Below are 26,643 nucleotides of genomic sequence, written 5' to 3'. Positions count from 1 at the left end.
CACATTTGCTTCCTGTTTAGGCCTCACAGTCTTTGCCTTGCAGGTGTGGCCCCGAACACTTTTCTTTTCAGTTTTGGTCCCACAGCCTTTGCCTTGCAGGTTTCGACCTGAAGACTTTTCCTTCCATTTTGGGCCCCACAGCCTTTGTGTTGCAGATTCGGCCCAAACCCTTAGATTCGGCCCCCAACCCTTTTGATTCCAATTTGCGTCCCGCTGCCTTTGCCTTGCAGTTTTGGCCCTATACCTTTTTGGTTCCAGTTTGGACCCCCACAGCCTTTCCCTTGGAGGTTTGGCCCTGAACCCTTCTGGTTCCACTTTGAACCCCCTAGAATTTGCCCTGCAGTTTTGGCCCAAACACTTTTCATTCAGATTTGGGCCCCGCAGCGTTTTCATTGTAGGTCTGGACGTGAACCCTTTTGATACCAGCTTACCCCCACGCCCCCAACGTTTGCATTGCAGGTAACGCCTCAAGTCTTTTTGGTTCCAGTTTGGGACCCTTAGAGTTGTCTTGCCGGTGTGGACCCGAACCCTTTTCGTTCTTTTTTGGGCCCCTCAGCTTTTGCCTTCCAGCTGTGGCCCCAAACCCTTCTTGTTCCCATTTGGGTCCCCCTAGAGTTTGCCTTGCAAGTGTGCCCCCAAACCATTTTGGTTCTAGTTTGGGACTCAAAGCCTTTGCCTTGCAGGTTTGGCCCCAAACCATTTTGGTTCTAGTTTGGGCCTCAAAGCCTTTGCCTTGCAGGTTTGGCCCCAACTCTTTTCCTTCCACTTTGAGCCCCACAGCCTTTGCCTTGCAGGTGTGGCCCCGAACACTTTTCTGTTCAATTTTGGTCCCACAGCCTTTGCCTTGCAAGTTTTGACCTGAAGCCTTTTCCTTCCACTTTGAGCCCCACAGCCTTTGCATTGCAGATTCAGCCCTGAATGCTTTCGATTCCAGTTTGCGTCCCGCAGCCTTTGCCTTGCAGTTTTGGACCTGTACCTTTTTGGTTCCACTTTGGGCCCCATAGCCTTTCCCTTGGAGGTTTGGCCCTGAACCCTTTTGCTTCCACTTTGGGTCCCCTAGAATTTACCCTGCAGTTTTGGACCCGAACCGTTTGGGCCCCACAGCCTTTTTCTTATAGGTCTGGACCTGAACCCTTTTGGTACCAGCTTGCCCCCCGCCCCCCAAAGAGTTTGCTTGTCAGGTAATGCCCCGAGTCCTTTTCCCAATTTGGGACCCCTAGAGTTGTCTTGCGGGTGTGGACCTGAATCCCTTTCATTCCATTTTGGGCCCCTCAGCCTTTGCCTTGCAGGTTTGGCCCCAAACCATTTTCATTCCAGTTTGGGCATCACACCTTTGACTTGCAACTGTGGCCCCAAACCCTTACCACTGCAGTTTGAGCCCTGCAGGCTTTGGGTTGCAGGTTTGGCCCCGAACCCTTTTGTTTCAGGTTTGGTCCTACAGTCTTTGCCTTGCAGGTTTCCCCACCCAGTTTTCTTTCCAGTTTGGGCCCCCTGTCCTCTGCCTTGCAGTTAGGCCCCAAGCCCTTTCCATTCCAGTTTGGGCCCCACAACCTTCGCCTTGAAGATGTGCTCCCCCCAGTCTTTGTCTTGCAGTTTGGCTCTGAACCCTTTTCATTCCAATGTGGGTACCCCTGCTTTTCCCTTTCAGGTTTGGACCCCCAGCCTTTTTTTGCAAGTTTGGCCCCAAACCATTTTTGTTCCAGTTTGGGCCCCCTTGATTTTCCTTTGCAGGTTTGCTCCCCGAGTCTTTGTCTTCTAGGCCTGGCTCTGAACCATTTTTGCTCCGGTTTGAGTCCCCCTGTTTTTGCCTCCCAGTTTTGCCCCCGCAGCCCTTATCTTGCAGGTTGGGCCCCGAACCACCTTGGTTCCAGTTTGGGCCCTGCAGATTTTCCTTTGCAGGTTTTGCCCTGAACGCTTTTTATTCCAGTTTAGGCCCCGCCACCTTTGCCTTGAAGGTTGCCCCCACAGCCTTTGCCTTGCCGGTTTGGCCTTGAACCCTTTTCTTTCCAGTATGGGCCCCCCCAGGCTTTCACTTGCAGGTTTGGCCCTAACCCTTTTTGCTCCAGTTTGGGCCCCCCTGCCTTTGCCTTACAGATTTCATCACCCAGCCTTTGCCTTGCAGGACTGGCACCGCAACTTTTTCATTCCAGTTTGGGCCCCACAGCCTTTGCGTTGCAGGTTTTGCTTCAAACCCCTTTTGTTCCAGTTTGTGCCCTGCAGGCTTTGCCTTGAAGGTTTGGCCCCAAACCCTTTTCGTTCTAGTTTGGCCTCCGCAGCCCTTGACGTGCAGGTTTGACCCTGAACACTTTTCATTCCAGTTTGGGCCCTCCAGTTTTTGGCTTGCAGGTTTGGCCTCGAACCTTTTTGTTCCAGTTTGGGCCCTGCAGCCTTTGCCTTGCAGATTTGGCCCCGAATCCCTTTTGTTCCAGTTTGGGTCCCTCACACATTTCCTTACAGGTTGGGCCCCGAATTCTTCACATTCCAGTTTGGGTCCCGTAGCCTTTGCCTTGCAGGTTTGGCTGCAAACCCTTCTTGTTCCAGTTTGGGCCCTGCATGTAGTTTGCCTTGCAGGTTTGGCCCGGAACCATTTCCATTCCAATCTGGGCCCCACAGCCGTTGCCTAGAGGGTTTGGCCCTGACCCTTTTTCGTTCAAGTTTGAGCCCTGCAGTCTTGCATGTTTGGCCCCATACCCTTTTCTTTCCAGTTTGGGCCCTGCAGCCTTTGCTTTGCAGCTTTGGCCCAGAGCCCTTTTCGTTCCAATTTGGACCCCACAGCCTTTGCCTTGTAGGTTGCCCCCCCTGGCCTTTGCCTTGCAGGTTTGATCCCGATTCCTTCTTGTTCCAGTTCGGGCCCCTCAGCCTTTGCCTTGCAGGATTGGCCCCGTACCCTTTTGGTTCCAGTTTGTGCCCCACAGCCTTTGCCTTGCAGGTTTGGCCCCGAAAACTTTCGTTCCAGTTTGAGCCCCCCAGACTTTGCCTTGCAGGTTTGATCCCGAACCCTTCTCATTCCAGTCCGGGGCCCTCAGCCTTTGCCTTGCAGGTTTGGCCCCAAACCCTTTTTGTTCCAGTTTGGCCCCCAACAGAGTTTGCCTTGCTGGTTTGGCCCTGAACCATTTTAATTTCAGTTTGGGTCCCACAGCCTATCCCTTGCAGCTTTGGCCCTCAACCCTTCTGGTACCAGTTTGGCTGCCCCAGAGTTTGCCTTGCAGGGTTGGTCCTGAAGCCTTTTGGTCTAGTTTGGGTCACTCAGACTTTGCCTTGCTGGTAGGGACCCGAACTCCTCTCGTTTCAGTTTGGGCCCACTAGAGTTTCCCTTGAAGGTTTGGCCCCAAACCCTTTCCATTTCAGTTTGGGTATCACAACCTTTGCCTTGCACATTTGGCTTCGAACACTTTTCCTTTCTGTTTGGTCCTCCTAGAGTTTGCCTTCCAGGTTTGGCCCCCAACCTATTTTGTTCCTGTTTGCCGTCGCCCCCCCCCCCCCGAGTTTGCCTTGCAGCTTTGGCCCTAACTCTTTTGATTCCACTTTGTGCCCCACATCCTTTACTTTGCAAATTTGGCCCCGAACCCTTTTCGTTCCAGTTTTGTCCCCAGAATTTGCCTTGCAACTTTGGCCCCAAACCCTTTTGGCTCCTGTTTGGATCCTGCAGCTTTTGCCTTGCAGGTTTGGCCCGAACCCTTTTGGTCCAATTTGGGTCCACCAGACTTTGCCTTGCTTGTTGGGATCTGGACCCTTCCCATTCCAGTTTGGGCCCCCTAGAGTTTCCCTTGAGGTTTTGGCCCCGAACCCTCTTCGTTTCAGTTTGGGTGCCGCAGCCTTCGCCTTGCACGTTTGGGCCCCAACACATTTTGTTCCAGTTTGGCACCCCCAGAGTATGCCTTGCAGGTTTGGCCCAAACCCTTTTCATTTCAGTTTGGGTACCACAGCCTTTGCCTTGTGGGTTTTCCCTGAACACTTTTGGTTTCCATTTGGGCCCTGCAGCCTTTGCCTTGCAGGTTTAGCCCCATACCCTTTTGTTTCCAGTTTGGGCCCCACAACCTTTGCCTTACAGGTTTTGTCCGGAAACCTTTCCATTCCAGTTTGGGCCCCAAAGACTTTGCCTTGCAGGTTGGGCCCCAACCGCTTTTGTTTTCCATTTGGGCCCCGCAGTCTTTGCCTTTCAGGTTTGGCCCCAAACACTTTTCATCTCAGTTTTGGTCCTGCAGCCTTTGACTTGCAGCTTCGCCCCCAAACCCTTTTGGTTCCAGTTTGGGCCCCCTAGACTTTGCCTTACAGATTTGTCACCAAACACTTTTTGTTCAGGTTTGGGCCCAGCAGCCTTTGCCTTGCAGGTTTGACCGCCCCCCCGCAACCATTTTTGTTCCAGTTTGACCACCCCCAGAGTTTGCTCTCCAGGTTTGGCCCCAACCAGTTTCATTTCAGTTTGGGTCCTGCATCCTTTGTCTTGCAGGTTTGCCCCGGAACCCTTTTCATTCCAATTTTGGCCCAGCAGCCTCTTCATTCTTGTTTTGGCCCCACAGCCTTTGCCTTGCAGGTCTGCCCCCTCATCCTTTGCTTTGCAGCTTTTCCCTCTAACCCCTTTAGTTCCACTTTGGGCCCTGCAGACTTTGCTTTGCATGCACAGCCCCAAAACCTTTCTTTTCAGTTTGGCCCAGGTTGATTTTGCCTTGCAGTTTTGGCCCTGAACGCTTTTCTTTCAAGTTTGGGCCCCACAGTCTTTGCCTTGCAGGTTTAGGCCACAACCCTATTTGTCCCAGTTTGGCCCCCAAGAGTTTGCCTTCCAGATTTGGCCCCAACCCATTTCTTTTCAGTTTGGGTACCTCAGCCTTTGAGTTCCAGGTTTGGTACGAAAACTTTTTAGTACCAGTTTGACCCCCTGAGAGTTTGCCCTGCAGGTTTGTCCCCGAACCGTTTTTGTTCAGGTTTGGGGCCCCCAGACATTTCCTTGCAGGTTTGGCCCTGAACCCTTTTGGTTCCAGGATAGGCCCCGCAGCCTTTGCCTTGCAGGTTGGCCCTGAAACCTTTTCTTTCCAGTTTGGGGTCCCTTGATTTTGCCTTGCAGTTTTGACCCAGAACTTTTTTTTCCAGGTTTGGGCCCCACAGCCTTTGCCTTGCAGGTTTGACCACCTGTTCCATTTTGTTCCAGTTTGGCCCTCCCAGAGTTTGCCTTCCAGGTTTGGCCCCAAACCATTTTGTTTCAATTTGGGTCCTGCAGCCTTTGCCTTGTAGGTTTGGCCCAGGACCTTTTTGTTAACAGTTTGGGCCCCCAAGAATTTGCCTTACAGGTATGGGCCCGAACCCTTTTGTTTACAGTTTGGGTGCCCAAGAGTTTGCCTTGCAGGTGTGGCCCCGAACCGTTTTTAATCAGGTGTGGGCCCTGCATCCTTGACCTTGCAGGTTTGGCCCGAACGCTTTTCATTCCAGTTGGGCCCTGTAACCGTTTCCTTGCAGGTTAGGCCCGGAATGCTTTTTGTTCCACTTTTGATCCCACAGTGTTTGTCTTGCAGGTTTGGCTCCGGATACTTTTGGTTACAGTTGGGCCCCCTAGAGTTTGCCTTGCAGGTTTGCCCCTTCCCCCCACCCCCATTCTTAGCCTTGCAGGTTTGGCACCAAACCCTTAATGTTTGTTCAGGTTTGGGCCCAGCAGCCTTTGCCTTGCAGGTTTGGCCCCGAAACCCTTAATGTTTGCCTTGCAGCCATGGCCCTCAACCACTTTTGTTGCAGTGTGGCCCACTTAGAATTTACCTTGTAGGATGGCTCCGATCCTGTTTCATTTCAGTTTGGATACCGCAGCCTTTGCCTTACAGTTTTAGCCCTTAACCCTTTTTGTTCAGGTTTGAGCCCCGCAGCCTTTATCTTGCAGCTTTGGCCCCAAACCCTTTTGCTTCCAGTTTAGTCCCCACAGCCTTTGCCTTGCAGATTTGGCCCCGAACCCTTTTGGTTCCACTTTGGGCCCTGCAGCCTTTGCCTTGCATGTTTGTCCATGAATCCTTTTGGTTCCATTTTGGGCCCCACAGTCTTTGCCATGCAGGTTTGCCCCCCAAGGCTTTGCCTTGCAGGTTTGGCCCCTAACCCTTTTTGTTCGGGTTTGGGCCCCGTAGCCTTTGCCTTGCAAGTTTGGCTCTGAACCACCCTCATTCCAGTATGGGCTGTGCAGCCTTTGCCTTGCAGGTTTGGCCCCAAACCCCTTTCATTCCAGTTTGGGTCCTGCAGCCTTTGCCTTGCAGGTTTGGTCCCGATCACTTTTGGTTCCACTTTGGACCCTGCAGCCTTTGCTTTCAGGTTTGGCCGGAACTCTTTTGCTTCCAGTTTGGGCCCCTAGAGCCTGGCTTGCAGGTTTGGCCCCAAACTCTTTTGGTTCCAGTTTGGGCCCCGCAGCCTTTGCCTTGGAAGTTTGCCTCCCGCCCCCCCAATCTTTGCCTTGCATGTTTGGCCCCAGACCTTTTTTGTTCCAGTTTGGGCACCCCAGACTTTACCTTGCCGATTGGGCCTCTAACTGTTCTCGTTCCAGTTTGGGCACCCTAGAGTTTACCTGGTAGGTTTGGCCCCGAATACTTTTGGTTCTAGTTTGGGCTTCACAGCCTTTGCCTTGCATGTTTGTCCCTGAACTCTTTTGGTTCCAGTTGGGGCCCCACAGCCTTTGCCTTGGAGGTTCTTCTTGATCAGCCTGGTCCTGATCTCTCTTGATTCCAGTTTGAAACCCCCACCTTTGCCTTCCTGATCTGTCCCTGAACCTTTCTCCTTCCACTTTGGGCTCCCCAACTTTTGCCTTGCAGGACTGGCCCCCATCCCTTCTCATTCGAGTCCTGGCCCGAAACTGTTCTCATTTCAATTTGGGCCCCCCATCTTTGCCTTCCAGACCTGGCCCTGAGCCCATTTCATTCCAGTTTGGGGCCTCCCACCTTTGCCTTCCAGGCCTAGCCCCGAACTCTTCAGGGTCCACTTTGGGCACCAATTCCTTTGCCATGCATGCCTGGCCCCCAACCCTTCTCGTTCCAGTCTTGTCCAAGAAGCCTTTGCGAATTTGTTTGGGCCCCGCTGCCTTTGCCTTCCAAGTGTGGATCCCTACCCTTCTTGTCCCAGTTTGGGCCCTATGCCTTAGCCTTGCAGCCCTGGCCCCCAGACCTTCTCATTCCAGACCTGTCCCCGAATGCTACTCGTTCCAGTTTGAGTCCTGCCGCCATTGTTTTTCAAGCCTGGCCCCGAACCATTCTCGTTCCAGTTTTGCCCCCCCTCCCCCTACCTTTGCCTTCCAGACCTGGCCCTGAATCCTTCTCGTTCCAATTTGGCTACCCCAGCCTTTGCCTTCCAGACATGGCCCTGAACCCTCCTCGCTCCAGTTTGGGCCACGCAGCCTTTGTCTTCCAGTCCTGGACCCTAACTGTTCTGGCTCTGAGCCTGGCCCTGAACCCTTCTCGTTCCAGTTTGGGCTCCACTGCCATTGCTTTGCAGGCCTCTTCCCCAAATCTTCTCATTCCAGTTTGGGTGCCCTCGCCTTTGCAGGCCTGGATCCCAACCCTTCTTGTTCCAGACCTGGCCCTGAACTATTCTCCTTCCAGTTTCAGTTCCCCACCTTTGCCTTGTAGGCCTGCCCTCCAAATCTCCTCATTCCAGTCTTTGCTCAGAACCCTTCATGTTCCAGTTTGGGCCCCAACACCTTTGCCTTGCAGGCCTGGCCCCCAACCCTTCTCGTTCCTCTCCTGACCCTAAACTTGTCTTATTCCAGTTTGTGTTCCCATGCCTTTGCCTTCCAGGCCTGTCCCCGAACCCTTTTCCTTCCAGTTTAGGCCCCTCCACATTAGGCTTCCAGAACTTGCCCCAAACCCTTCTCTTTCCAGTTTGGGCCCCCCACCTTTGTCTTGCAGTCCTGGGTCCCAACACATTTCCTTCCAGGCCTGGCACCGAACCCTTCTCGTTCAAGTTTGGGCCCTCCTCACCTTTACCTTCCAGGCCGGGCACTGAACCCCTCTCGTTCCAATTTGGGCCCCCCACAGTTTCCTTGCAGGCCTGGCCCCCAACCTGTCTCATTCCAGACCCGGCCCCGAACATTTCTCTTTCCAGCTGGGCCCCTCGCCTTTGCCTTTCAAACCTGGCCTGGAACCCTTTTCGTTCCAGTTTGGGCCCCACCGCCTTTGCCTTTCAGGGCTGACCCCCAACCCTTCTCATTCCAAGCCTGGCCCCAAACCCTTCCCGTTCCAGTTTGCGCCCCCAACACTTCTCGTTCCAAGCCTGGACCCACCGCTTTTGCCCTCCAGACTTCCTCTACAACCCTTCTCATTCTAGGGCTAGCCCAGAACCATTGTGGTTCTAGTTTGGGTCCCCCCACCTTAGCCTTCCAGATGTGGCCACAAACCTTTCTTGTTCCAGTTTAGGTACCCCTGCCTTTGCCTTCCAGACCTGGCCCCCCAACCCTTCTCCTTCCAGTTTGGGCCCCCTGCCTTTGCCCTGTAGGTCTGGCCCCAAACCTTTCTCATTTCAGTTTGGCCCCCTCACCTCTACCTAACAGGCATGGCCCCCACACTTGTCATTCCAGAACTGGCCCTGAACCATTTTTGCTCCAGTTTGGGTACCCCCGCCTTTGTCCTCCAATCCTGTATCCAAATCCTTCTCGTTCCAGTTTGCCCCTCACCACCCCCCTACCCCCGCCCCATCTTTACCTTCCAGGCTAGACCCTGAGCGCTTCTCATTCCAGTTTGGGTCCCCCCGCCTGGGCCTTCCATTCTTGGCCCCGAACTTTTCACTTTCCAGTTTGCCCCCCCCCCCCCGCCGCTTTTACCTTCCAGCCCTACCCCAGAACCCTTCTCATTCCATTTTGGACCCCTCGCCTTTGCCTTCCAGCTGTGGACCCCAACCCTTCTCGTTCCAGGCCTGGCTTCCAACCTTTCTTATTCCAGGCCTGGCCCCGAGACCTTCTAGTTCCAGTTTGGGACCATCTGCCTCTGCTTTGCAGGCCTGGTCCCAATCTTTCTTGTTCCAGATCTGGCTCCGAACCCTTCTTGTACCAGTTTATGTCCCCCCACCTTAGCCTTACAGTCCTGGCCCCAAACCATACTCATATCAGGCTTGGACCCAAACATTTCTCATTCAAGTTTGGGCCCTCCACCTTTGCCTTCAAGCCCTGGTCCCAAACCCTTCTGCTTCCAGTTTGGGTCCCACCATATTTGCCTTCTAGACCTAGCCCCAAACACTTCTCATTCCAGTTTTGCCCCCCTGGCCTTTGTCTTGCAGGGCTGTCCCCGAACACTTCTTGTTCCAGATTGGATCCCCCACCTTTGCCTTCCAGGTCTGGCTCCAAACACTTCTCATTCGAGTTTGGGCTTCCCCACATTTGTCTTACAGGCCTGGCCCTGATTTTTTCTCATTCCAATTTGGGCCTCTGCCCTTGCATTCCAGACCTGGCCCTGAACCATACTCGTTCCATTTTGGACCACACCGCTTTTGCCTTCCAGACCTGGCCCTGAACCCTTCTCATTCCAGTTTGGGCCCCCCGCGAAAGCTTACCACTCCTGTACATGAAGCCTTCTCATTCCAGTTTGGTCCTCCCCGCTTTTGCCTTCCAGACCTGGCCCTCAACCCTTCTCGTTCCAGTTTTGGTCCCCCACCTTTCCCTTACAGCCTGGACCCCAACCCTTCTCGTTCCAGGCCTGGCCCTGAACCCTTCTCTTTCCAGCTTGGACCTCACCACTTTTACCTTGCAGGCCTGGCCCCCAAACCTTCTTGTTCCAGGCTTGGACACGAATCTCGATCAAGTTTCGACTCCCCCACCTTTGCCTTCCAGAACTGGCCCCCAACCGTTCTCATTCCAGGGCTGGCCCTAAAGGCGTCTCATACCAGTTTGGGTCCCCCATCCCTTTACTTCCTGACCTGACCACCAACCCCTCTCATTCCAGTTTGGGCCCAACCACCCTTGACTTTCAGGTCTGGCCCCGAACCCTTCTCAATCCAGTTTGGGCCCCGCAAAAGCTTACCACACCTGTACCAGAATCCTTCACATTCGAGTTTGGTCCTCCCTGCCTTTGCCTTCCAGACCTGGCCCCAAACCCTTCTCGTTTCAGGTTGGGCCACCTCCGGCCTTTGCCTTCTAGACCTGGACCCCAATTCTTTTTGTTCCATGCCTGGCCCCCAACCCTTGTCATTCTAGACATGGCCCTGAACACTTCTCGTTCCAGTTTGGGCCCCATCTTTTGCCTCCCAGATCTGGCCCCAACCCCTTCTTGTTCCAGTTTGGGCCCCCCGGCCTTTTCCTTGCAGGCCTGGCCGCCAACCCCTCTCATTTCCGTTTGGGCCCTACCACCGTTGCCTTCCAGGCCTGGACCCAAATGCTTCTCATTCCAGTTTGGGCCCCCACCTTTGCCTTGCTGGCCTGGCCCCAACCAATCTCATTCCAGACCTGGCCCCTAACCCTTCTCATTCCGAATTGGGTCCCCCACCTTTGCCTTCCAGGTCTGGCTCCGAGCACTTCTCCTTCCAGTTTGGACCTCCCCACATTTGCCTTACAGGCATGGCCCTGAATATTTCTCGTGCCAATTTGGGTCTCCGCCCTTGCATTCCAGGCCTGGCCCTGAAACATACTCATTCCATTTCGGGCCACACTGCCTTTGCTTGTTCCCAAACCCTTCTCATTCCAGTTTGGGGGCCTCCCTCCTGTGCCTTCCAGACCTGGCCTGGACCCTTCTCGTTCCTGTTTGGGCCACCGCGCCTTTGCCCTGCAGGCCTGGACTGCAACCCTTTTCGTTACAGGCCTGGTCTCCAACCATTCTAGCTTCAGACCAGGCCCCGAACCCTTCTCGTTCCAGTTTGGATTCCCCCGCTTTTGCCATCCAGACCTGGCCTGGAATACTTCTTGTTCCAGTTTGGGCCACTCCGTCTTAGCCTTGTATGCCTGGGCCCCAAATCTTCTCATTCAAGACCTAGCACTGAACTGTTTTCCTTCCATTTTGGGTCCCCCCTGCCTTTTTCTTCCAGGCCTGGCCCTGAACCCATCTCATGCCAGTTTGGGTCCCACCGTCTTTGCCTTCGAGACCTGTCCCTGAAGGCTTCTCGTACAAGTTTGGGTCCCCCAGCCTTTACCTTCCATGCCTGGCCCCGAACCCTTCTCGTTCCTGTTTGGGCCACCACACCTTTGCCTTGCAGGCCTAGCCTCCAGTCCTTCTCATTCTAGGCCTGGCTTCAAACCTTTCTCGTTCCAGTTTGGGCCCCCTCACCTTTGCTTTCCAGACCTTTCCCTGAACCCTTCTTGTTCCAGTTTATGTGCCCCTGCCTTTGACTTGTATACCTGGCCCTGAACCCTTCTAGTTCCAGTTTGGACACCTACCCTTTGCCTTCCAGACCAGACCCTGAACACATCTCATTACAGTTTGGGTCACAACACCATTGCCTTCCAGGCCTGGACCTGAACCCTTCTTGTTCCATTTCAGTCCCCCTGCCTTTGCCTTAAAGGCTTGGCCTCCCTACCTTTGCCTTCCAGACCTGACCCGGAACCCTACTCATTCCAGTTTGGGCCTCACCGTCTTTGCCTTCCATGCCTGGCCCCCAAGCCTTCTTGTTCCAGGCCTGGCCCCGAGCACTTCTCAGCCTAATTTGTGCCCGGCCCAACTTTGCCTTCCAGACCTGGACCCACACCCTTCTCATTCTAGTTTGGGCCCCACCGCCTTTGCCTTCCAGGCCTGGCCCTGAACCCTTCTCGTTCCAGCTTGGGCCCCCCAGCCTTTGCCATCCAGGCGTGGACAAGAACGCTTCTCGTACTGGTTTGGGCATTCCCGCCTTTGCCTTCCAAGCTTGCCCCCCAACCCTTCTTGTTCCAGACCTGATCCATAACACATCTTGTTCCAGTTTGGGCCTCCCGCCTTTGCCTTGGAGGCCTAGCCCCCAACCCTTCTAGTTCCAGGCTTGGCCCAGAACTCTTCTCAGTCCAGTCTGGGCCTGCCCGCTTTTGCCTTCCAGACCTGGCCCCCAGCCCTTCTCATTCCAGGCCTGGCCCCAGACCCTTCTCATTCCAGTTTGGGCCCCTCCACCTTTGCTTTCCAGGCCTGGCCCCCAACACTTCTCATTCCAGGCCTGGCCCCAAACTGTTCTCTTTCCAATTCCAACCCCCCACCTTTGCCTCCCAGACCTGTCCCTGAACCCTTCTGGTTCCAGTTTGGGCCCTCCGCCTTTGCCTTCCAGACCTGGTCCCAAACCATTCTCATTCCATTTTGGACCCCCTCCCCTCCACCTATGCCTTGCAGGCCTGGCCCTGTACTCTTACAGTTCCAGTTTGGGCCCCCCACCTTTGCCTTCCAGACCTGGACTCTAACCCTTCTCGATCCAGGCCTGACCCTGTACTGCTCTCTTTCCAGGTTTGGCCCTCATGTGTTTGTCTTCCAGACCTGGCCCCCTACCCTTCTCGTTCCAGTTTAGGTTCCTCCACATTTGCCTTCCAGGCCTGGCCCCGACCTGTTCTCGTTCCAGTTTGGGTCTCCCCTGCCTCTGCCTTCCAGGCCGGGCCCCGAAGCCTTCTCGTTCCAGTAGGGCCCGCCACTTTTGCCTTCCAGAACTGGGCTCCAACCCTTCTCGTTCCAGCCCTGGCCCCAAACACTGCTTAGTCCAGTTTGCCCCTCATCCCTCCTGCCCCCACCTTTGTCTTCTAGATCTTGCCCCCAACACTCCTCGTTCCAGTTTGGGCCACCCCGCCTCCTTTGCCTTCTAGACCTGGACCCCAACCCTTCTCGTTCCAAGCCGGGCCCCAAACCCTTCTCGTGCAGGTTGGGCCTCCCCGCCTTGGCCTTGAAGACCAGGGCCCCAACCCTGCTCATTTCAGGCCTGCCCCCGAACCGCTGTCATTCCAGTTTGGCCCCCCTGGCCTTTGCCTCCGAGGTCTGGTTCTGAACCATTTTCGTTCCAGTTTTGGCCCCCTGCTTTTGCCTTCCAGACCTGGGCCTGAACCCTTCTCTTTCCAGTTTTTGTCCTCCCATTTATGCCTTTCAGGCCTGGCCCCGAACCTGTTCTCATTCCAGTTTGGGCAACACCACCTTTACCTTCCAGGCCTGACCCCAAACCCTTCTCAATCTAGTTTGGGCCACCCAACCTATGCCTGGCAGGGCTGGCCCCCAGCACTTCTCATTCAAGGGCTGGCCCCAGAACCCCTTCCGTTCAGGTTTGGGTCCCGCAGCTTTTGCCTTGCAGGGTGGGCCCCAAACCCCTCTCATTCCAGTTTGGGCCAGGCAGGCTATGCCTGGCAGGTTTGGCCCGAACTTTTCTGGTTACAGCTTGGGGCCCAAAGCCTTTGCTTTCTAGGTTCAGTTTGGGTCCTGCACGCTTCATTTCAGTTTGGGTCCTGCAGCCTTTGACTTGTAGGTTTGGACCTGAAACCGTTTGGTACCAGTTTGCCCCCCCCTCCCCAACCAGAATTTTCCTGGAAGGTATTGTCCTGAACTCTTTTGGTTCCAGTTTGGGATCCCTAGAGTTTACCTTGCAGGTTTAGCCCTGAACCCTTTTCATTCAAATTTGGGTCCCAAAGTCTTTGCCTTGCAGGTTTGGCCCCAAATCTTTTACGTTCCAGTTTTTGTCCCACATCCTTTGCCTTGCAGGTTTGCCCCCACAGCCTTTGCCTTGCAGTTTGGGCCCCGAACACTTCTCCTTCCAGTTTGGGCCAGGCAGCCTTTGCCTTGCAGGTTTGGCCCTGAGCCCTTTTTGTTCCAGTTTGAGTCCCACAGACTTTGCCCTGCAGTCTGGGCTCCTAGCGTTTGCCTTGCAGGTTCGGCCCCGAACCCTTTTCATTCAAGTTTAGGCCCCACAGCCATTGCCTTGCTGGTTTGGCACTGAATCCTTTTGGTTCCAGATTTGGCCCCACAGACTTTGCCCTGCAGGTTTGACCCCTAGGTCTCTGCATTGCAGATCTGTCCCAAACTCTTTTGGTTCCAGTTTGGGCACCCCAGAGTTTGCCTTGCAGGTTTGGCCCTGAAACCTTTTTGTTCAGGTTTGGGCCCTGCAGTCTTTACCTTGCAGATTGGGGCCTGAATCCTTTTGGTTCCAGTTTAGGACCCACAACATTTGCCTTACTGGTTTGCCGCCCCCCCTCCCCTCAGCCTTTGCCTTGCAGGTTTGGCCCGAATCCTTTGGGTTCCACTTTGGATCCCACAGACCTCACCTTGCAGGTTGGCCCTGGAAGGGCCCAGAACTCAATTTGTTCCAGTTTGAGTCCTGCAGCCTTTGCCATGCAAGTGTGGCCCCCGAACACTTCTGGTTCCAGTCTGGGCCCCACAGCCCTTTCCCTTGCAGTTTTGGCCCCGCAGAGTTTGCCTTGCAGGTTTGGCCTGAGCCCTTTTGGTTCCCGTTTAGATCCCCTAGAATTTGCCTTGTAGGTTTGTCCCCGAACGTTTTTTGTTCAGGTTTGGGCCCCACAGCCTTTGCCTTACAAGTTTGGCCCTGAACCCTTTCATTCCCATTTGGTTACCACAGTGATTGCCTTGCAGGTTTGGCCCTGAACTTATTTCATTCAGGTTTAGGCCCCGCAGCCTTTACCTTGCAGGTTTGTCTCCCTACCCTCATTGTTCCAGTTAAGCCCCCCAAGAGATTGCCTTGCAGGTTTGTCAACTATCCGTTTTCATTTCAGTTTGGGTCTCTCAGACTCTGCCCTTTGCAGGTTGGGCCTGGAAGCCTTTGGGTTTCACTTTGGATCCCTGCAGCCTTTGCCTTGCAGGTTTGCCCCCTGATCCTTTGTGATGCAGTTTTGGCCGCGAACTCTTTTGGTTCCAGTTTGGGCCCCGTAGAGTTTGCCTTGCAGGTTTGTCCCCTAACACTTTTCTTTCAGGTTTGGTTCCCGCAGAGTTTGCCTTGCAAGTTTGGCCCCAAACCCTTTTTGTTCAGCTTTGGGCCCCACAGCCTTTGCCTTGGAAGTTTGTCCCTGGACCTTTTTCATACCTGTTTGGGCCCTGCAGCCTTTGCCTTGCAGGTTTGGCCCAGAAACTTTCGGTTCCAGTTTGGGTCCCACAACCTTTGCCTTGCATGTTTGACCCTGAAGGCTTTTGTTTCCAGTTTGGGCCCCATAGAGTTTGCATTGCAGGTTTGGCCCCCGCCCTTCCTTTGCCTTGCAGGTTTGGCCCTAAATCCTTCTATTTCCAGCTGGGGACCCTTAGAGTTTGTCTTGCAGGTATGGTCCTCAACCGTTTTTGTTGCAGTGTGGCCCACTTAGAATTTGCCTTGCAGGATTGGCCCTGATCCCATTTCGTTTCAGTTTGGGTCCCTCAGACTTTGCCTTGCAGTTTAACCCCTAACCCTTTTTGTTCAGGTTTGGGCCCCGCAGCCTTTACCTTGCAGCTTTGGCCACAAACCCTTTTGCTTCCACTTTGGGCCCCACAGGCTTTGCCTTGCAGGATTGGCAGCGAACACTTTTGATACCAGTTTAGCCCCCCACACCTTGCCTTGCAGGTTTGCCCCCCTCAGCCTTTGCTGTGAAAGTTTGGCCCCGAACCCCTTTCATTTCAGTTTGGGCCGCACAGCCTTTGCCTTGCAGATTTGTCCCTGAACCCTTTTGGTTCCACTTTAGGACCAGCAGGCTTTGCCTTGCATGTTAGGCCACGAATCCTTTCGGTTCCAGTTTGGGTCCCACAGTCTTTGCCTTGCAGGTTGGCCCCGAACCCTTTTCATTCAGGTTTGTGCCCCATAGCCTTTGCCTTGCAAGTTTGGCTCCGAACCACTCTCATTCCAGTATGGGCCTCGCAGCCTTTGCCTTGCAGGTTTGGCCCCAAACCCCTTTCATTCCAGTTTAGGTCCCTCAGACTTTGCAGTTCAGGTTGGGTCCAGAATGCTTTTGTTTCCAGTTTGGGTCCTGCAGCCTTTGCCTTGCAGGTTTGGCTCCAGTCCCTTTTGGTTCCACTTTAGGGCCTGCAGCCTTTGTTTGCAGGTTTGGCCGGGAACCTTTTTGGTTCCAGTTTGGGCCCCTCAGCCTTTGCCTTGGAGGTTTGCTCCCTCCAATTTTTGCCTTGCCTCTTTGGCCCCAAACCTTTTTCGTTCCAGTTTGGACACCCCAGACTTTGTCTTGCAGATTGGGCCCCTAACCCTTCTCATTCCAGTTTGGGCACCCTAGAGTTGGCCGGGCAGGTTTGGACCCGAAGGGTTTTGGTTCTAGTTTGAGCCCCGCAGCCTTTGCCTTGCGTGTTTGTCCCTGAACCGTTCTGGTTCCAGTTTGGGCCCCACAGCCTTTGCCTTGGAGGTTTGCCCCCCAAGTCTTTGTCTTACAGATTTGGCCCCGAACTCTTTGGTATTTTTCTTTGCAGATTTGACCCTAATTCCTATTGGTTGCAGTTTGGGCCACCTCAAGATTGCCTTACAGCTTTGGCCCCAAACACTTTTCATTCAGGTTTGGGCCTGCAGCTTTTGCCTTGCAGGTTTGGCCTGAACCCTTTTTGTTCCAGGTTTGGCCCCACAGACTTTGCCATTCAGGTTGAGCCCCAAATCCCTCTCATTCCATTTCGGTCCAGACACTTTGCTTTGAAGCTCTGGTCCCGACCCCTCTTGGTACTAAGTTACCCCCCACCCCAGAGTTTGCCTTACATCCCTATAATGTGGTTACCCCAGGCCTTGCAGATCTGGCCCCAAACCCTTTTCATTCATTTTAGGACCCTGCTCCCTTTTTCTGGCGGGTTTGCCCCAAACGTTTTTCGCTCTTACTGAATGGACTACATTGCTACCCCAAATAATAATAATATTGCTATTTGTCAAGCACGTACTATGTGCAGAGCACTGTTCTAAGTACTGGGGAGATACAGGGTAATCAAGTTGTCCCATGTGAGGCTCACAGTCTTAATCCCCATTTTACAGATGAGGTAACTGAGGCACAGAGAAGTTAAGTGACTTGCCCCCAGTCACCCAGCTGACAACTGGCAGAGCCAGGATTTGAACCCATGACCTTTGAGCCCCAAACCCGTGCCCTTTCCACTGAGCCACATTGCATATATCCACATCCCAAAGAGAATGAGGGGTGTGGAGTGGGAGGGGTGTGTGTGTGTGTGTGTGTGTGTGTGTGTGTGAATAATGGGGGGAAGAAGAGTGATGAGGCCGATGCCACTGATGGAAGAACAGGGGCCTGGTCTCTGTACAGGTAGCTAGTTCTGTTTGATTTTTCTGGGACTGAGAAGACCCAGGGGCCTTAATTCTATCGATGGGGCTAGCCTCTCTAGGACTACAGTTCTGACTCACTCTCCGGAGAAGGGACATTTTTGGTCTCATTATGGATGTTTGTGGTTTCTAATATCGGGAAGAGATCAGGTTGTCTCCCCTATTTCTCTCTGAGAAGCAGAGGTGTGCAGATTCCTGCCTGAAATCCAGTTCATAGCAGTGTGGGCTGGAAGGATACAAGACGGGTATTGTACCAGAAACTGAATTCTATCCAGTGTGCATGCAGTTCTGCACCTTCAGTTAATCTGTTGGATTGATGGAGTGCTTCCTGTGTGCAAAGCACTTTACTAAGCGCTTGGGAGAGAACCCATAGGACAGACACATTCCCTGCCCGTAACAAGCTTACAGTCTAGAAGAGGAGGCAGACATTAATTTCAATATGAAAGTAAGTAAATAAGTGAGGGCAGATTGTTGCAGTCATCTTAGTGAGGTGGTCTGCCTATACACCTCAGCTCTCCAGATGATAGGTTTAATATTTGGTGGAGTAGAGGGAACATGGTGTCTGCCAAAGAAATCTATGTTGTCCGCAATCTCCTACCCCTCCTTCTGCAGATATGAAACAGCAGAATCTGCGCAAGACTGAAGGGTTTGGCCACAGAAGCAGAGGGCAGGGCAAAGAGCAGTATGAGGGAACCTGGCCCCTCACTAATCCACATGTGTCTCTTAAGGTCAGGTTCCCCAACTCCAGATGTGTTTCAGTCAGGACTGGTGGAGAAGGTGTAGTGACACTTTGCTTCCATTAGACCCTAACTAAACTGCCTCCTACCCAGAGGAGAGTTCTGCAGTGAGTCCTGTGTTTTGGAGGGAGCAGGAGGTGAGTGAGGGGGAGACAGGGAACCCGAGTCTGTCCTGTTGGCTCAGACATAGAAACTGTGTTTGCCGCCCTCCCCAACCCCCTCAAAAAGCTAGGTTGTTTGCAGTGTTCTTTGCTTCCTTCTCCAGCTCTGAGCAAGACTAGAGACAGACACATTAAGAGCAATGCCACATAAAAACACAACACACATGCACAAAATATAACCAAAATCAGCTCTTTTCCTCTTCTCTCACTCCCTTGTGTGCCAAATAGCAGAAATGAGGGCTTAGTTGGGGAAGACTTCTTGGAGGAGATGTAATTTTAGGAGGGCTCTGAAGGTGGGGAGGAGAGTGATGGTTTTTCTACTTTACAGGGCCAGACTGCTCTGACTACTCCTGGGGTCCAGTGTCAGCAGGTCAGATATCGGGACTGTGAGGAGGGAACTCAGACAGGAAAGAAAGGTAGGGTGGGGGTCAGGCCAGAGATGAGACCCTGCTGGAGAGCTGTTTGGAATTTGTGAGTCCCTGAAAAAATCCTTTCACGCTAGGGCTTCAATCTAATCCTATCCCTTAAACCCCTATCCCATCGTACCCTATCTTTCCCAAAGCCATCCCCTCTTCCAATGAGCTGCTAGAGCTTCCTCCCGGGACACCTGATCTCTAATCCTGCTGTTTCTAATCAGGTGGATTACCGACATCAGGCCAGGCCCCGCCCCGGCCCGCCCCCCTCCTTCCCTGTATAAGCCTCCAGAGCCTGAGGCTATTTGGAGCTGAGTGTGTTGGCTTTGATGTGAGGGGCTGTGGAGTTTAAGTGGCTAGAGGAAAGTTTGGGGGGTAAAGGAGGTGTGGAGTTTGGGGTAACTTTGAATCTGCTTTCTGGCTTGCTTACTAGGGACTCTTCTGGGCCAGGTAATTCCCTTAAAGGAGTCATTGGCAGGCTATGAGGAAGCATAATCTTTCCCCTTTCCTGACTTCATTCTTGCCTGTGAGGGAAGTGGATAGTGGGGTGAAGGGCCTAACACTCCATTTCAGAAGTCTTCTTGGCCACTCAAACTGCCCCTTTGTTCTCCAGCCTTTCTCTGTGGCTGTGGAAATTCCAAGAGACACTTCCTTCCTGCAGTTAATCAGTGGTGTTTACTGAGTGGTTACTATGTGTAGAGCCCTGTACTACGTGGTTAGGAAGGGTGCAGTACAACACAACCAACCGACATGTTCACTGCAGCCCTGACTCATCCCTTTAACAGATGGTGATGGGGGCATGTGTGGATGATTAATTGTTATGGCAGGAGAGGAAGGAGGTGGTGAGCAGAGGGGTCTATCACTCGGGGCACTGAGGCTGATATTACAATCTGGGACTAAGTCTCTGTGGAGGGAACTGGGTTTGCCAAGCTTAACTGTGGGGCTGAGAAGATCCAGGACCCTTAATTCAGTAGATGGGTTATTCCTCCCTGAACCTACAGTCCTTTCCACAGGATCACCTTGAACATCCTTAGTCCCTCCAGAGCTGGAACTCCTCAGTGGCTGTCTCTGAGGTATTTGGGCAGGTGCAAGGGGGTGGGGGACAGTCTCGGGTCAAGAGTGAAGCTGGCCCCCTTGCAAGCTGGCCTTGCAAGTTTGGCCCCGAACCCTTTTCTTTCAGGTTTCGGCCCCTGAGCATTTCCCTTGCAGGTTTGACACCAAAACCTTTTCGTTCCAGTTTGCGCCCCGCAGCCTTTGCCTTTCAGGTCGGGCCCTGAATCCATTTCGCTCCAGTTCAGGCGAGGCAGCCTTTGCCTTCGGGTTTGGCCCCGAACCCTTTTCGTTCTAGTTTGGGCCGGGCAGCCTTTGCCTTACAGGTATGGCCCCAAACCCTAACCTTTTTCTCTAGCTTATCCATTTCCCACAGTCTAACCTTTTCCCCTGCCCTGACCTTCTCCCTTGCCTAACCTTTTACCTTGGCTTATCCCTTTTTCTCCTAGCCTAACCTTTTCCCCTAGTTTATCCATTTCCCATAGTCTAACCTTTTCCCTGGCCTAACCATTTCCCCTAGACCACACTTTTCCCCTAGCCCAAACTTTTCCCTTGGCCTAACCTATATTCCTGAACTAGCCTTTCCCCATGGCCTAACCTTTGCCCCTAGCCTCAACCTTACCCCTAGCCTAACCTTTGCCCCTAGCCTAACCTTTTCCCCGACCCAGCCTTTTCTCTGAAACTAACTTTTTCCCTTGGCCTATCCTTTTCACTGGCCTAAAAATTTTCCAAGACCTAACCCCTTCCCCTCACCTAAAGTTTTCTCAGGGCCTAATCCTTTCCCCTAGGATAACCTATACTCCTAACCTAGCATTTTCCCCTTTCCTAACCCCTTCATCTAGCCTAAGCCTTTTCCCTTGCCTAACCTTTTCCTCTAGCCTAAGGTTTTACCTTAGCAATATTTTCCCCTAGCCTAATGCTTCCCTTGCCTAATCTCTACCCTGGCCTATCCTTTTCCCCTAGCCTTAACCTTTCCCCTATTCTAGCCTTTTACCCTAGCCCAACCCCCTCCCCGAGCCTAAACTTTCCCCTGACGTATTCGTTTCCCATATCCTAACCTTTTACCTTAGGCTAACCCTTGAGCCTAGAAAATCCTTTTCCCCTAACCTAGACTTTAGACCTTGCCTAACCTTTTCCCGTAGCCTAACCATTTCCCCTAGCCTAACCTTTTCCCCTAGACTAAACCTTTCCCCTAGCCTAACCTTTTCACCTGGTTTAATCTTTTCCCCTGGCCTAACCCTATTCCGAATCCTAACCTTTTCCCTTAGCCTAACATTTTCCCTAGCCTTACCTTTCCCCAGCCTAACCTTATCCCATTGTTTAACCATTTTCCATTGCCTAAACATTTCCCGTGGCCTAACATTTTCCCCTGACCTAACCCTTTGCCCTATCCTAAACCTTTCCCCTAGCCTAAACATTTCTCTTTGCCTTACGTGTTTCCCTAGCCTGAACCTTTCCCCTAGCCTAACCTTTTCACCTGGCCAAACCTTTTCTCAAAGCCTAACCTTTCCCCTAGTCTAACCATTTCCCTTGGCCTATCCTTTCACCTGGCCTAACCTTTACCTGTGGCCTACCCTTTTCCCCTGGCCTAGCTTTTTCCCTTGGCTTAACCATTTTCCATAGCCTAACATCTTCACCTAGCCTGAAGTTTTCTCCCAGCCTAACCTTTTCCCCTGGCTTAACCTTTTCCCTAACCTAATCTTTTCCCTGGGCTTAACTTTTCCCCTAGTATAACCTTGTCCCCTAGCCTAACTTTGTCCACTAACGTAACTTTTCACCTTGCCTAACCTTTTCATCTAATCTCCTCCGATTAGACTGTAAGCCTGTCAAACGGCAGGGACTGTCTCTATCTGTTGCCGACTTGTTCATTCCAAGCACTTAGTACAGTGCTCTGCACATAGTAAGCGCTCAATAAATACTATTGAATGAATGAATGAATCTAGCCTAACCTTGTCCATCGCCTAACCCTTTCCCCTAGCCTAAGCTTTTCCCCTAACCTAAACCTGTCACGCTGACTAACCTTTTCCCCTGGCCTAACCTTTTCCCCTGACCTAACCTTTTTCCCTGACCTAACCTTTTCCCTGGACTGACCTGTTCTCCCAGCCATACCTTTTCCCCCAGCCTAACCTTTCTCCAAACCAATCTTTCCCCCCGTCTAACTCTTTCCCCTGGCTTATCCATTTTCCATAGCCGAAGCCCTTCCCTAGCCTAACGTTTTCCCCTAGGCTAAACATTTCCTCAAGACTAACCTTTTCCCTGAGCCTAACCTTTTCCCCAACCTAAGATTTTCTCTTGCATAACCTTTTCCTCTAGACTAAATTTTTCCCGTGGCCTAAACTTTCCCCCAGCCTAATTTTTCCGCTTTCCCCTAAGCCTAACCTGTTCCCTTAGCCTAACCTTTTCCTCAAGCCTAATCTTTATCCCTAGCCAAATCTTTCCCCTTGCGTAACTTTTTCCAAAGGCCTATCCCTTTCCCCTGGCCTAACATTTTCCCTTAGCCGAATCTTTTCCCCTAACTTAAACTTTATGCCTTGCCTAAGCTTATCCCCTAGCCTAACCTTTTGCCTAGCCTAACCTTTCCCCTAGCCTAACCTTCTCCCTGGCCTAACCTACTCCCTGGCCTAAGATTCTCCCAAGCCTAACCTTTTCCCCTAGCCTAACCTTTTCCCCTGGCCTAACCTTTTCCCAGGACTGACCTTTTCTCCTAGTCATAGCTTTCCGCCCTAGCCTAACCTTTCCCTTACCTAATCTTTCCCCTGGCCTAACTTTCTCCCTAGGCTTACCTTTTCCCCTTGCCTGACCTTTTCCTCTCCCCAGCCTTCGCTTTTCCCCAGCCTTTTCACCTAGCCTGATCTATTCCCTTAGTCTTTCCTTTTTCTTTTAGCCTAACCTTTGCCCCTAGCCTAACTCTTTCCCCTAGCCTAAGGGTTTTGCCTAACCTAACCTTTACAACGAGCCCAACCTATCTCCTGTCCTAATGTTTCCCCTTGGCTATCCTTTTCCCCTAACATAACCTTTTTCCCGGCTTAAATTTATCCCATGGCCAAATCTTTTCTCCGAGCTTAACCTTTCCCCCAACCTAGACTTTTTGCCTATCCTAATCTTTTTCCTTAGCCTTAACTTTTCCCCTAACCAAACCTTTTCCCCTGGTCTATCTTTTCACCTAGCCTAAACTTACCCCTTGGCCAAACCTTTTCCCTAGGCTAACCTTTTCCCCTAGCCTAAACTTATCCCTTGGCCTGTCCTTTCCCTAGGCTAACCTAGGTTACCCTTCTCCCTAGCCTAACCTTTTCCCCTAGCCTAACGTTTTCCCCTAGCCTAACCATTTACCATAGCCTGACCTTCTCCCTGACTTAACCTTTTCTTCTAGCTTAAACATTTACTCTAGCCAAAAAATTTCCTTGTATAATCTTTCCCCTGGCCAAAGCTAGTCCCCTTGCTTATCCATTTCCCAGAGTCTAACCTTTTCCTGGCCTAACTTTTCCCCTAGCCTAAACATTTCCCCGAGACTAACATTTTCCCCTAGCCTAACTTTCTCCCTGGCCTAACCTTTTCCCCTAGCCTAACCTTTTCCCCTAGTGTAACCTTTTCCTCTAGCTTAACAATTTACCATAGCCTAACCTTTTCCCTGACCTAACATTTTTCCCCAGACCAACCGTTTTCCATTGCCTAACCTTCCCAGCCAACCTTTTCCCCTAGCCTAATTTTCCATGACCTAAGCTTTTCCCCAGCCTAACCTTTTCCTCTAGCCTAACTCTATCCCTTAGCCTAAGCTTTTTCCTGAACCTAACCTTTACACCTAGCCTAATGGCTTTCCCCTAACCTAAACTTTACACCTAGCCTAACCTTTTCATTCAATAATATTATTGAGCACTTACTATGTGCAGAGCACTGTACTAAGTGCTTGGAATGTACAACTCGGCAACAGATAGAGACAATCCCTGCCCATTGACGGGTTCAGAGTCTAATCGGGAGAGACTGACAGCAAAGCAAAACAGAACAAAACAAAAAAAGATAATATTATGACATAAATATGATCAAGGGGAATGTACACCTCTTTAAATGAATAGGGTAATAAATAATATATAAAAATGAGGGCAGTGCTGAGAGGAGGGGAAGGGGGATGAGCAGAAAGTGTGGTGGAGAGCGGAGGGAAAAGGGGAGGAGCTCAGACTGCGAAGGCCTCTTGGAGGAGGTGAGTTCTCAGTAGGGCTTTGAAGAGAGAGTTTGGTGAATGTGAGGAGGGAGGGCATTCAGGACAGTGGTAGGACATGGGCCAGGGGTCAATCAGGATAGGCTAAACGGGGGACACATGAGGAGGTGAGCGGTAGAAGAGTGGAGTGTATGGGATGGGCAGTTGAAAGAGAGAAAGGAAGTGAGGTAGAAGGGGCAAGGTGATGGAGAGTTTTAAAGCCAAGGTGAGAGCTTTTTTTTTCCTGAAGGCTTACTTATCCCCCTGGCCTAAGCTTTTCCCCTGGCCTAACCTTTTCCCTTAGCCTAACCATTTCCCAAGGCGTAAACCTTTACCCTGACCTAACTTTTTCCCATAGCCTAAACTTTTACCCTAGCCTAACCCTTTCCCCTAGCCCAAACCTTTCCCCTAGCCCAAACCTTTCCCCTACCTAACCTTTACACCTAGTCTAACCTGCTTTTCCCCTCACGTAACCTTTACACATAGGCTAACCTTTTCCCAAAGGCTTACCTTTCCCCCGGCCTAACCTTTCCCTCTGGACTATCCTTTTCCTTAGCCTAACCTTTTCCCTAACATAAACTTTACACCTTGCCTAATCTTTTCCCGTAGACTATCCTTTCCGCTCACCTAACCTTTCCCCTCGCCTAACCTTTCCCCTCACCTAACCTTTTCCCCTGGCCTAACCTATTCCCCTAGCCTAACCTATTGCCCTAGCCTATCCTCTTCCCCTGGCCTCACCATTTCCCATGGCCTTACCTGACACCCAGCCTAACCTTTATCCTAGCCTACCCTTTGCCTTTGGCCTATCATTTCCCATGACCTAACCTTTTCCCCAGCCTAACCTTTCCCACCTCCTAACTCTTTCCCCTTCCCCAACTTTCTCCCTTAGCCTAATATTTTCCCCTAACTTAACGTTTCCCCTAGCCTAATTTTTCCCCTCACCCAACATTTTCCCCTAGCCTAACCTTTCCCCTCACCTAACCTTTTCCCCTAGGCTAACCTTTTCCCATACAATAACCTAACCCTTAGCCCAACCTTTATCCTAGGCTAACATTTTCCCCTAGCCTAACCTTCTCCCTGGCCTAACCTTTTCCCCTACCCTAAACTTTTCCTCTACCCTAAACTTTTCCCTTAGCCTAACGTTTTCCCTATCCTATTCTTTCACTTAGCCTAACCTTTCCCCTAGCCTTACCTATTCCCCTGGCCTAACCTTTACCCCTATCCTTTTACCCTTTGTCTAAACCTTTCCCCTGGCCTAACCCTTTCCCCTGGCCCAAATTTTCCCCAGTCTAGCCTTTTCCCCTAGCCTAACCTTTTCCCCTGGCCTAACCTTTTCCCCTAGCCTAACGCTTTTGCCTAGCCTAACCCTTGGCTTAATATTTTCCCCTAGACTAACCTTTTTCAGTGTCCTAACATTTCCCCCAGCCTTACCTTTGCCCTAGTTTATCGTTTTCACCAAGCCTAACCTTTTCCCCTGGCCTAAGTTTTACCCCTTACCTAACCTTTTCCCCAGGCCTAACCTTTTCCCTTAGACTACCCTCTTCCCCGTCCTAACCTTTTTCCATAGCCTAACCTTTTCCTTAGCCAAATGTTTTTTCATAGACTAACCTTTTCCCTTGGTCTATTCTTTTCCCTGAAATAACCTTTTCCCCTTGCCTAACCATTTCCCCAGATGTAAACATTTCCCCTGGCCTAACGTTTTCTCCTGGCCCAAGCTTTTTCCCGGCCAAACCTTTCCCCAGGCCTAACCTTTCCCCTGGACTAAAATTTTTTCCCGGGCCAACATTTTACACTAGTCAAACCTTTACCCCTACCCCAACATTCTCCCCATGCCTAATATTTTCCCCTAAACGAACGTTTCCCCTAGCCTAACCTTTTCCCTTAGTCTAACCTTTTCCCCTAGCCTAAACCTTTTCCCCTCTCCTAACCTTTTCCCCAAGCTAAACCTTTTCCCCTCTCCTATCCATTCCCCTGACCTAACCATTTCACCTAGCCTAACCTTTTCTTTTAGACTAACCTTTCCCTCTAGTCTAACCTTTTCGCACGGCCTAACCTTTTCCCAAAGGCTATCCTAACCCCTATCCTATCCTTTCCCCTAGCCTAACATTTTTGCTTAGAATAAACTTTTAACATGGCCTATTCATTTCCCTGAACTAACCTTTTCCCCTGGCCTGTTTCCACATCTAACCTTTTCCCTCTGCCTAACCTTTTCCCCTAGCCTTAACCTTTCAATTAGCCGGTTTCTCCTAGCCTAACCTTTCCCCTAGCCTACTCTTTGCCCTAACCTAACCTCTTCACCTAGCCCAATGCTAACCTAAACTTCACTCTGGTCTTAACTTTTCCCCTAGCCCTAACTTTTCCCCTAGCTTAACCTATTGCCCTAAACTACCCTCTTCCCCTGGCCTAACCTCCCCATGGCCTCACCTTTTCACTTAACCTAACTTGACCCTAGCCTAACCTTTAGCCTAGCCTAAACTTTTCCCCTAGCCTTTTTCCCTTGGCTTATCCTTTTCCCCACCTAATCTTTTCCCCTGGCCTAACCTTCTCCCTGGCCTTACCTTTTCCCCGGTTTAACTTTTTCCCCTAGCCTAACCTTTCCCCTAGCCTTTTATTATCCCCTAGCCTAACCTTTTCCCTAGACTAACTTTTTCCCTCTCATAACCTTTTCCCCTACCCCTACAATCTCCCCAGACTAAAACTTTCCCCTAACTTCATGTTTCCCCTAGCCTAATCTTTCCCCTAGACTAACATTTTTCCCTTGCCTAATCTTTTTCCCTAGGTTATCAATATCCCAAATTCTAACCTATTCCCCTAGCCTAACCTTTCCCCTCGCCTAACCTTTTGTCCTATCCTAACCTTTTCCTGTAGCTTAACCTTTCCCCTCACCTAAACTTTTGCCCTCGCCTAACCTTTTGTTCTAGCCTAACATTTTCCCTTATGTAACATTTTCCCCTACCCTAACCTTTCCCCTGCCCTAACCTTTTCCACTGGCT

The sequence above is a fragment of the Ornithorhynchus anatinus genome, unplaced genomic scaffold, assembly GCF_004115215.2.
Source record: "Ornithorhynchus anatinus isolate Pmale09 unplaced genomic scaffold, mOrnAna1.pri.v4 scaffold_80_arrow_ctg1, whole genome shotgun sequence".
Lineage (NCBI taxonomy): Eukaryota > Metazoa > Chordata > Mammalia > Monotremata > Ornithorhynchidae > Ornithorhynchus > Ornithorhynchus anatinus.
This window is presented reverse-complemented; position numbering follows the sequence as displayed.